Genomic DNA, 12,843 nt, shown 5'->3' with positions numbered 1-12,843 from the left:
TCAGTATACAGGACACCAATGTCATTGTGATTTGCACATCTTAAATTTTTTAATTATGTTTTATATAGTATTGTCTGATTGGAGAATCTTCTGTACAAAATACCGTCAGACATAGTGAAAAAAATATATGATAGGATATGTCAGGATATTTGGGGCACATGACAGGAACTCGCAATAATTTACTGAATTAAATGTGTTTGTGCTTTCGATTTCATATATAAATTATTTTATGTGTAACACAAAATAGAGGGGGACAAGGGGGCTCCCAATAACAGCAAAACAGCAAATTGATTTGGCTAATAACAGATAACAAGGAATTAAAATGGACAAAAACAGATAACAGTAAATGAAATCAAAAACAGATAACAGTAAATGAAATATCAAAATAAGTCGGGACCTTGACAAATCCAGTATTTCTTATTACGGGTATAATCCTTTGTAATGAATTCCATTTTCTATGAACATGTTTTTAAAATTATGTATCTAGAATGTGTTTACTACTCAATATCTTTTTTTCACTCGTTTACAGGACGTATTATGGAATACTGTTGTCCGTCTGTCGTCAATATGTCGAATTTTATCTCCAACACTCTTTAACCAATTTGCATAAAACTTTTGGAAATTGTTTATATCTATTGACGTGTTTCATAAATTTCTGATTTTAAGATTCTGAGTAATGGGGTCAGTTTATTCAATAAAAATGGTTTTTTTTTTTGTTTTTTTGATAACTTAGTATCTCAAAAATCCTTTCACAAATTTGCAAGGAATTTTGGTGAATTGTTAACATTGTAATTTAAATAGTGTGTAATAAAATTGAGTATGGAAATGAGGAATATGTCAAAGAGACAAAAATGATATCTAGTAAAAATGCAAGGGCTGAACATTATGGTATTCAATTCACATAGTTCTTGTGTTTGTTGCTACTAAAAAATGACCTAAAAGAGTTTGAATATATATATTCGCATTCCTAAATGCCCATTTAATGAGGTGTGTGAATTTTTCTTAATAAGACTATGAGGCAAAGTGGTCAGTAGATAGGGTAGAAAAATCAAAAGCACCAATTATACATTATAAGCATGCAATTTATCAAGTATACCTCGAACCAATTTTGACACTCCAAAAGTAATTTATTCCATTATTTTCAAAGGCTCAGTTTGAACAATTTTTTATCAGGCTATTGATTGGACCAAGTGTACTAGTAAGTAGAATACATATTTAAGTAGGGGAGTAATGGCTTAAAGACGAAATAAATCTTTGTTTGTAATAAGCTATGTGCTGCCGCCCGAGTTCGGGACCCAGTATATGGTTGGAACTTTCATTGTACAATGTGTCTGGTTCTTCTTTGAAAAGAATCACAGAGCTTAGTCAATGTGCCATGCATATTATATAAAAGGCTAACTGGTTGTAAGGACCTAGTCCTTAATTGAGATTCTTGTCAGATATTCCTGGCCATATGTTTTCCTTTTTGTCATATTAATAATTGTTCTGATTTAATATGTTGGTACGGGAAACAAGGAACATTATCCTCATACAAAAAAATCAGATAATTCTAAATACATGTTCCAAAAAAATGGAATTTATTACAAAGGATAATTATAAGATATACTGGAATTGTCCTGGACCTCACTTCTGTAATGGGTATATGTTAATGGAATCCTTCTCCGAACAAATGCACTATATTACCATGGCAAGCCGTTCTCGTCAAAACTATGTTTAAACCCTTTTTTCAAAAAAAAAAATACACACTGGGATTTAAAAACCTAAAATAACACACTGAGAAATCGAAATTACACACTGAGATTTAAAAAAATAAAAAACACACTGAGAATTCAAAATTACACACTGAGATTTTAAAAAGACACACTGAGATGAAATAAATTGAATAATTTGTGTCCGATTTCGAAAACCCGAATATAAAGAAACGAAATGTTATATCCAGGAAGAATAGTTTAAAACGAAGGATGACAAGTTATAGAAATTAAGGTTGAGACAGAACAACAAAAATGACCATTATATTTATATATATGAATACAAAAAAAATAATCAGTGTCGAAATTTTAGTGAGGCAATTGCCTCACTTAATTGCCTCACTTGCCTCAAGGGTAGCTACGGCCTTGCGGTAATATAGTGCATTTGTTCTTTGTCACAAATTCCTCCATATAGTGAATATAGTTTATTCATATTTTATTATGGGGCCGCATCGACTTGGGGCCGGATCGACGTGGGCCGAATAGACTTATAATAACAATCTGTGAACTTTATATCGTGTGAGACAATAGTTTAGACAAAGGAACTTTTAGTGATATATTTGATTCTTTTTTCCGAACACCACCACCAATCTTTTCATTTGGTAACCTTATACCTGTTTACGACAGGGTGCTCCGAAGTCAACGGAGGAATTTACCAGCACAATAACAACAACAACAATGGCTGTTGACAATTATCACTCACTTATTTAAAGTTTATTTTAGATTTTAGCAAGTGTATATATATTCACGGAGTGTGTACATACTTAAAGACTTTTATCCATATTACCCTCAAAAGAGGGGTGTTCCTAACAGAGGAAGCTCATACGAAGAAAAGAAGGTAAATCAATAGAAAGTAGAATTGCGTATTTTTGGATTATTCTATTTTTAGAAAAACCAATACACAGAAATGCACTATTTATAAATGTTGTTTCTTGAAGTTGGTATCTAAATAATAGGAAATTGGATCGGGAAAGAAGCAATTAGTGAAGAAATTGATCACTTCTTCGAAGTTTTATAAATATCTACACAGTAGTGAACATTTTAAATTTACTAGTTAATAAATTTTACTAAAACTGAAGAATATCCTCATCTCATGGGCTTTTCGTGCTATTATTTTTTTATGACATCACAATTTTAATTGAGAAAGCAAGCATAGTACATATTCATGAATTTATAAAGTACGAAAACATTGATCTGATCATATGTGGGGAAGAATATTTAAAACTCTTTAAAACTACCTGTCAATTAACAACATTCAATCGTAAAAAAGAAACCCAGAATATGTATGCAGGCTTTAGAAAAAAGAAGACTATAGATGTAAGGGGACGGGTTTAAATGACATGTACATTATGTAGAAATGAGACAATTCTATACAGGAGACCAGATGACCCAGAAATAATAACTATAGGTCACCCCGTAAGCCTTTAACAATGAGCAAAGCCCATACCGCTTAGTCAGTTATAAAATATAAATGTACATGCAAATATTATTATAATATAGCCGTCTAGGGTTTTAAAACGCGTATCACATGTTTAGAATCATATTGTTCAATTAAGAAATTATGCTTCTTTTAATAATTTAATTGAGTTGTAAAAGTGTTGACTGAAGCACAATTAACTTGTACGAAGCGGTTTGTTCGCAAAGTATGCACACGATCAACAATATAAAATCCCCCTTCCCTTTTACCGCCAAAAAAAAAAAAAATACAAAAAGAGGCATTCATTTCTTATAATTATATTTCTATGCTAATAAAACAACACAAAAAGTTTGATCAAGTTTTTCTTTTATATACCAGTGCACTTTTTTTTGCAGCACGTGTCAACTCCAATTTAACATATAATTTTGATATTCCTTATGTATTTTTAATTTCAGACAAACTACTCGTAATTTCTTGAAAGTTTTTGATTACATTTCATTTTTTTCTACAAATATAACTTCCTTGCCAACAGAACAGCCGTTTTGTTTGTTTATTAACAAAGACTTCCGAAAAGAAATGTTATTCTTATCCTTAATATATACGCTGACTTTAACGACCTTATACTTGTTTAAATACAAAATCAAGAGATGTTCCGGTGATTGCGACTTAAGTAGTAATTTAACAATATTTTTTTTTAAAAATTGTATAAGAAGGCACAAAATTTAAAGTAGGCACGTATACATTTTGGAGGCCGAGTTTACACATTTCCCGATTTTTTATTGAGTTTAAAGTAACATATTTATCTTAAATTGTTATAAAAAACATATTGTACGTCCAAACAATATCAATATAACATCAAGATTTTCGATAATAACCGATTTTTTAAATTCTTTGAAAATGCTGAATCATGCTTACTTTAGTAGCTGTTTTAACGCATCGGGACTTTGGTAGCAATTAGTTAGTATATTTGCGAAAGCAAATTTACAGATCTAACATTGTTGGGTTGATGTTTAGACGAGTTGTATATACATTATGTACACAGCCATGTATCACCATCATTGATGGCGATCCGATGGATACATCTGTTGTAGGGTTGTCACTGACTCAGACGTACTTATGAATATAATTATTTTCTGTGACTGTATCTTACATTAATTTGTAGGATCCTTTACTATAGATAATTTAGCTGATCTGTAACAATAACATCTTCATGCCTTATATATCATGTACTGTAGTACGCCGCTAGATTAAAACTGACGTGGAAAGGTAACATATGGCCACCGAAAGCTCTTTTTTTGAGAGCTCAGGTGGTCGTGTGGTCTAGCGGGACGGCTGCAGTGCAGGCGATTTGGTGTCACGATATCACAGAAGCATGGGTTCGAATCCCGGCGAGGGAAGAACCAAAAATTTGCGAAAGCACATTTACAGATCTAACATTGTTGGGTTGATGTTTAGACGAGTTGTATATATATATATATATATAAGTGTCTAAGAATGTAACTTTAACACACAAATGAGGTGATAGATAGATGCACACGCCCGATGAAGCTAATTTGTTTAGCGAAATATTGCGTGAATAATATATAAAATATAACACCTAATTTTATAACACTCATTTGTGTGTTAAAGTTACATTCTTAGACACTTATATAATTTAATTTAGTAACTGCATCAGTTTATTTACAAACTGATCCACACCTAGATAGATTGAATGTTGATTGTTGCTATTTTTAGACACTATATATATATATATATATATACGAGTCTAAATTGAAAACTACGTTCAAACCTTATATATATATATTCATTAAATAAAATAATAAAATAAGTAAAAAGTTAACAGTTCCATTCTATCGATTTCATTACAATTAGTAATTACAATACAATTATGATAATCATGTATATATATATATACATGATTATCATAATTGTATTGTAATTACTGTATAGATATTTCGTCTATTTATGTATGAATGTATATTGACCTCGTGTACACTGTTGTGTCTGAGGATAATAAAACTTTGAATCTTGAATCTTGAATCTTGTGTAATGCCTGATCACCTTGTTAATTGATCTAATCAATTCTGATTGATTATCTTTTAACTAGTAAATTATTTTCTTTCCTGTTAATTAGCTCCGATAAAAGGGCTGTTGATCTTTTCTTTGATGCTTTGTTTGAATAAAATATTTGGAAAAAGTGTTTGTTTGCGCTTTTGGAAATAAAAGATTTGCGGAAATAATAGTAAAACCAAAAGAAATCGGGTTTTACTCAAAGCGGAGTATATTGTTGTCTATTTCTTTCTTTTTATTCTTCCCAATTTACTGTTTCAATATTTGCACGAATAGACACAAATTATAATACAGACTTATTTCAAATATAAGAGTTGAAATGTGGCGTCCTTGGGGTTCAACTCAACCCATTTTCAACCAGCATGACAGTCCGCTTGAAATTCTGCAAGAGGTAATTGTTATCAAATTTATATTTCATATAAATAAATAGTAAGAGTATGATTGCCAATGAGACAAATATCCCCCACTGTCCAGAGATCATGATTGCCAATGAGACAAATATCCACCACTGTACAGAGATCATGATTGTCAATGAGACAAATATCCACCACTGTCCAGAGATCATCATTGCCAATGAGACAAATATCCACCACTGTACAGATATCATGATTTCCAATGAGACAAATATCCACCACTGTCCAGAGATCATGATTGCCAATGAGACAAATATCCCCCACTGTCCAGAGATCATGATTGCCAATGAGACAAATATCCATCACTGTCCAGAGATCATAGTGGAACGGCGAAGATAAAAGCAAATAAAGGTCGCGCAATACAACCTTAAACGACGAGAAAACGCATACCGTTTAGTCAGCTTTATTTTTCAGATTTAGCCAAAAAGTTTAAATCAGAATTAAATAGTTACTGTAGAAGATTTTTTTTACATGCTGGATTAAAAGTTATGTTTTTACAGAAATGAAATAATTAAGGTAATGTTGTTATATGGTTTTACAGAACCGAAATGTTTTATAAACTATATGTTTCATATCTGTTGATAGTTATCAAAATGAAATATTTATTAATGAATTTATGATATAGTTGTTTATTGTGCACTTTTGAATTACAAAGAGGTATTGATTAAAAACAAATAAAAGTATCATAAAGTCAAAATATCACATTAAAAAATACACACAAAAAAAGAAAGAGATACACAGTTTTGTTTCAAATCCTACAAAAACTAAATACACGCAATAACACGACAAACAAAAAGGTGTAATTATATGGGAGAGATCCGTTTGCGCCAAAAGTGCGTCCTTTTGCGCCACAACTTTTTTCTCCAATGCTGCGTTTGCGTCATCTGTTTTAAAATTACATGGTATCATTTGCGCCAGAAATAAAACATACGATTGCGCCAATGAGAAGAAATATGACTTCCCTCCACCTTTATTCTGACTTGGAACCGGCAGTTTACACGGCAAATGTCTCCTTTTCTGAAACATACTTTCTTCTTACTGCTGCTGCATGGGTACTTCCTAACTTAATGTATGTAGAAGCTTGTAACTTCACTTTATTGTCCAAAAAGACAATCATCGAAGGATGAAATGCATAAAACAGTTCTCAATAATCCCCCGTGGAATGCTTCTGTTCCATTACTAGTACATCTTGCGGTAAAGATAGAGTTTCGGCCTATACGGATGGTGGGAGCAAAGCACTGTGTCATGATCAACGTATGTGTTTAAAACATTATCAGCAAAAGCATATATTTTCTTCTCTTTTGGCATATCGTGTATTAAATATTCAGCACAGCAATAACTTTTCTTCTGTCTCTGTACATGGACTGTCTTCTGCCTTTCACGTCATATCTCTTCAGATGCTCATCATCATGGTGAAATATCTCCGATCAGATACTTTTTAAGCCAAACATATTATAAGAATAAATATTAATCATTATTATTTATGATAGACAGGTAAATTGGCGCAAATCAGTTCCGATTATTGGCGAAAATGATACATTTGGAAAATAAAATTTGGCGCAAATGATACCCCTGAACAACATTAATTGGCGCAAAAGGACTGCTGCCAATTATATATTAGCCGTGTAATTGTTATGTTTCTTGATCATTGGTAGTGAGTCCAATGGTGTCACACATATGCATTTAGTTATTGAGCACTGATCGTTATTATTTGTAAACTTAGTTTCTTACTTTATGTACAGGCATTGATATTTCAGCTATTTTATTTAGATATTTCATTTAAATATTTATATACAGGTTGTGTAAACTTAAATGTTTAGAATATTAAATTTTTTACTATTTTTTTTTTTTATATATTTAGTCTCACTTTTTCTAAAATAAGGAGTTGTAGTTTGTTAATCTAATTATTTCTGATTCTGAAGACATTACTGTGATAGAAAAAATTATTGATGGTCTCCGTGACAAAATTATGGACAGAACTAATATGTCCCAAAATTTAATTAATATTGATACATGTTCAGAATAGAGACGAAAAACTTGGATTGAAAAATCCAATTCAAATACAAACGCTAATGAGTTCTTCTGTAGGTATTGTAAAAGAGCTTGTGGCAACGCGAACAGGTCATTTAATGGTTGATTGTTTTGATAAACATCAGTTCAATCAATTACCCAAACTTAAACAATTAGGACAATGGTCAGTAAATGTATTTCAGCCTAAATCGCTGAACAGTACTATTGGTTGTATTTACAATGTTTCAAGAAACAGATTTACAGGACATTTTAGAGAAACAACAGGTCAGTCAATTTCAGAGACTAACTTATTATGACATAAATACTAAAACTAGGGTTCCATCAAAACCTCTGAAACTATTTTTTAACACAACAGAGTTACCACCCATAGTGTTGATAGGTTTTAAAAGCCACAAAACTGAAGTCTTTGTTCCAAAACCAACTCAGTGTTTTAAATGTCAGGGTTTTTGACATATGCAAAGAGAATGTAGAAATAGTGTAAAATGTGTGAGATGTGGGAAAGACCATCAAGATAAGGGAGTGTAAAATTAAGGCAAAATGTGCAAATTGCAACGGTGACAACCCAGCTACGAGTAAAGAAAATACAAAATGAAAAAATAATAAAACGGGTGTGTAAGGAAAAATGCTCAGTCAAAGAAGCAAGAACACATGTTCTTAAAGAATCAAAACAAAATCCATTACAGGGTAAAAAGGAAAAAAATCCTAAGGAGCATGAACAGATTTCACTAACAAAGGGCTTGTTTGAACAGCTCACAGAGTTTGACAATTTTATTCTTTTAATAATTATGACAGCAATACAGGTTCCAACATTACCTGATAATGTACAAAAAGTCAGTGTTGTAGCTAATATGGTATAATAATTGCTTGGTGTACACGTAAACCAAAAATATACTTGATAAGCTTACATTAATAAACTAAAAAGTAAAATCACAAAAATACTGAACTTAGAGGAAAATCAATTCGGAAAGTCCGTTATCACATGGCAAAATCAAATAACAAAACGCATCGAAAACGAATGGACAAGAACTGTCATATTCCTGACTTGGTACAGGCAGGTTTTTGTTTATACATGTACTTGTATTTGATAATGAAATACATGTATATACTGTTTAGATTTATGTCAATTATAATGCATACTTTAATCATATTCATGGCTTTACAACTTAGTTTGGCACATTGGAACTGTCAGGGAATTCTGTCAAACATACCGGAATTTATATGGCACTTAAACAATTTGAAAGATACGCCAAATATTTTATGTTTTCAAGAAACTTTTTGTATTCTCGAAAAAGATTACTTTGAAATACCAGGTTACACACTCGCAACATTCTCTTAACAAGTCGAGGTGTTAACAGAGGTGGAACAGCCATTTATGTTAAACAATATATTAACTATAGTACAAAAAAGTAAAAACACAAAAATACTGAACTCCGAGGAAAATTCAAAAAGGAAAATCAAAAATCAAAAGACAAAATCAAAAGTCCAAACACATCAAACGAATGGATAACAACTGTCATATTCTTGCCTTGGTACAGGCATTTTCTAATGTAGAATATGGTGGATCGAACCTGGTTTTATAGCTAGCTAAACCTCTCACTTGTATGATAGTCGCATCAAATTCCATTGATTTTCAGAGTACATTTGAAACTTCTGCAATTTATATTATACATAACAGTAAGAAATTACTGATACTTAATTTATATGACACTAAATTAGACACTAAATATGAAGACTATGATACTCTTCTTAGTCAAATTACAACAGAATACATATTGTGTGGTGACTTTAATGTTCACCATACATTATGGGGAAACAGAATCGATACTAAAGGTAGAGAACTTTTTAAGTTTATTCAAGATAAAAATATAGGTCTTTTAAACGAAGGATCAGGAACTAGACTGAATCCGATTAATAAAATAAACAAAATTAAATAAACAATGTTGCATCACCCCATGCTTTTGGTGGGGTTTGTGTTGTTTATTCTTTAGTTTTCTATGTTGTGTCATTTGTACTATTGTTTATCTTTTTGTCTTTTTCATTTTAGCCATGGCGTTGTCGGTTTGTTTAAGATTTTTGAGTTTGACTGTCCCTTTGGTATCTTTCGTCCCTCTTTTGCAGTATACAAAACGCAACATAGGAGTTGAAATAAAGTTATATGTGGTGGGTTTAAATGCAGTGGGTGTAAGAAATCATATAAACCGCACAGCCTTCAACACTCCGTAAAGTCAGCTACAAATGCCACCATACACTATGTGAAAAAAACTAACGGTCTATTGTAAAAAAAACAAAAACATATATGACACATATGTATACAACGACAACAACTGAACTTCATGCTCCTTACTTGGGGCAGGTACATAAAGAAAGTGCATGTGGCGGAGGTTAACATGTATGTGAGCGAACATCGGACTTTAACAGTAGTGTAACAACACACACGAGAAAATATGTTAACTGGACAAAGTGATGCCCGGCACTCCACTCATTAAACCGCTTATACCCCAAAAGGGACAGAGTTAAATTTTTCTCCCGAAAGAGGAAAAATAATAAAAAGAAAAATCCCTGACACCTTCAATACATGAACAACAGCTAGCAGAGTGATAAATTCCTAGCATTCAAACTTAGCATTCAAACTGTAGAAGGAGTTATCATCTGGAAACGCCCTACTTATGCAAGTAAATTTACCAAAAATGACAAAGTTTAACTTTCTCAGAAAAGATCACATATTAATAAAAATTAAACCCTGACCATGCAGCACACATTCAATATATGTACAAACAGAGAGTAAAGAGAAAACTTCCTATGATTCAAACTGTTGGAGGAAGTTATGCGGAATAACTATATACCCATAATGGGACAGAAAGACGGACGGACGGACAAAGGTTTAACACTATGCCCGCAAATTTCAGTGGCGGTAAAGTTGCGGTAACAGTTTCAATTGGCTGACTCACTAGATCGGTATGACTGGGTAATTCAAATCCACCGGGGTGATATCTGCTCACCGTGTGGCACCCGTCGCGTTATAATTCCGAGTGATTTGGTTTTATTTTGAAGTTCAAATTCGAGTAAAAGTTGAAGGTATTATGGTTACGACAACTGAAACATGTTCGTTGTCACATGTGAAACAGATACCACAAAAAGTTTATAATTAGTGCGAGGTAGATCAGATAATTCAATTGTTTAAAAGTAAAAGATTGATATTTGTATATATGTTCAAATGCTAATTAACGCTGAAAAAAAACCCGGAGAATTCTTATTTTATAGAATTGATGATTTGTCGCTTAGTCCGAACCCCAACTTCAGATCAAATCACAGGACCAAGTGGTTTGAGATATCCCGAGTTCCCAATTGTGTCCGAAATACTGTAAAAATTGAAGGATTTTGTTTTTTTTTATTATTGTCTGCCGTTCCTCATTTTCAGACCATATAACTATAAACAACCACTCGAATTTTACTTTGAACTTTAACTTTGATGATTACCATCCAAAGCACATTAAACAAACGACATATTGAAATCTGTCAAAGTTTAACTCAAACAGTAACCCGATCTTTAATTTGAACACTAATTAGATGGATGGCCACACGCATTCAAGGGCTCGCATTCAAGGCACATTTAAAACAGGAATCTATCTGAAAATAGAACATGTTTTTCCGAATTGGTCACGTGGTTTTACCTCATCAAATAATGGGATAACCAGATCCACGATTGACAGGACCACATCAAAGAATGACAAGACCACATCAAATAATGAAACAAACACATCAAGTAGTGTAAAATCGTCAAATTTTGAAACATCATTATGTAATGTTAAAATCATATAAAGAATAGACAAATCATCATTTCGAAAGAACAAAACCACATCATGTAAAGAAACAACTACATTACGTTAAGTCACATACACATCACGTTATGTTCAAACCACATTGACAAATGACACAAACATATTAAATAATTTTGAAACCACATAGAGTAATGACAATTCCGTATTGAGTTATATTAAACATCATTACGTAATGTCAAAACCATATTAAATAAAGACAAAACAATATAAAGTAATATCAGAGTTACACATAAGACAGCTGTGGTGTTCCATAGTAGGGTTGTATTAACATGGTAATAACATGAAGAATAACACTATGTACTGTGTATAAGAAAGACTCACTTATTTCATATGAAGACAAGGTAAGCTTTATTATATAAAAAAATCAACCGTGCCTTTCCGAAAATATTAAAAACCGTGCCTTTCCGAACATATTATAATTAAAGTTCATGATTTGATAACTCACGTACAGACATAATGCGGTATCTCTTTATAGGGTTTAATTTAAATTCGATTAACATTCAAAGCTCTAATGATAAAGTGTATATGAGATATCATAACGTTTTTGATTCCTTACTGTTGTTGTTGGACAATATGAACGAAATATCTTGTGAAGCCTCTCGTGACACTAATAACATGACTCCTTATCCACTCAAGTATGTCAATGTAAACAAGAATACATTCACTACCGAACAGTAATTTTAATTCTATATAAGACATACATAACTTTATGGCTTCTGCTTGCTGGCGCTATCATGAAGATATGAGTGTTCTTATTATAAAAAATAGTGCATGAAACTAGAACTAACATTTTCAACAATACCGTTAACTAAAATTCAACTTTGATTTTCTTTTTCCTGCCGTTCTAGATTTATTACTATCCATTTGCAAAGCTTTCTCATAGCACTGAACGGCTATGTCTGTAGCACCAGACTTCTCATGGCATATCCGTAGTATTGTTATTGAATCAGATAATTCACCCAATGTAATTAAATATTCATGTTTCACTGTTAAGTATAAATCGCGTAAAGCCTGTTGTCTGTTGACAATATCACCAAGATGATGATAGCAAAGAAATCGAAGACAGTGAGATATTACAACAGGCGCTATGAGTCGTTCAGATGTGTCAACTTCCAATTTAAGTTCTTATGGTATAAAAGTACGCACAGTAACTGACACTACTTATTAAAACCATTTGCATCCTCTCATTTAATGGTATTGACGGCAGTACATTTTGTTTGTACATGGTGCTATGTCCACAGAAGCTGTTGGGTTCAAAGCAGCTAAATATCATATCGGGTGTACATCTTGACAGAACAAATTCCGCAAGTCTTAGTGTAGCATTA

This window comes from Mytilus trossulus, chromosome 11, assembly GCF_036588685.1.
Source record: "Mytilus trossulus isolate FHL-02 chromosome 11, PNRI_Mtr1.1.1.hap1, whole genome shotgun sequence".
Lineage (NCBI taxonomy): Eukaryota > Metazoa > Mollusca > Bivalvia > Mytilida > Mytilidae > Mytilus > Mytilus trossulus.
Note: the sequence above shows the minus strand (reverse complement) of the source record.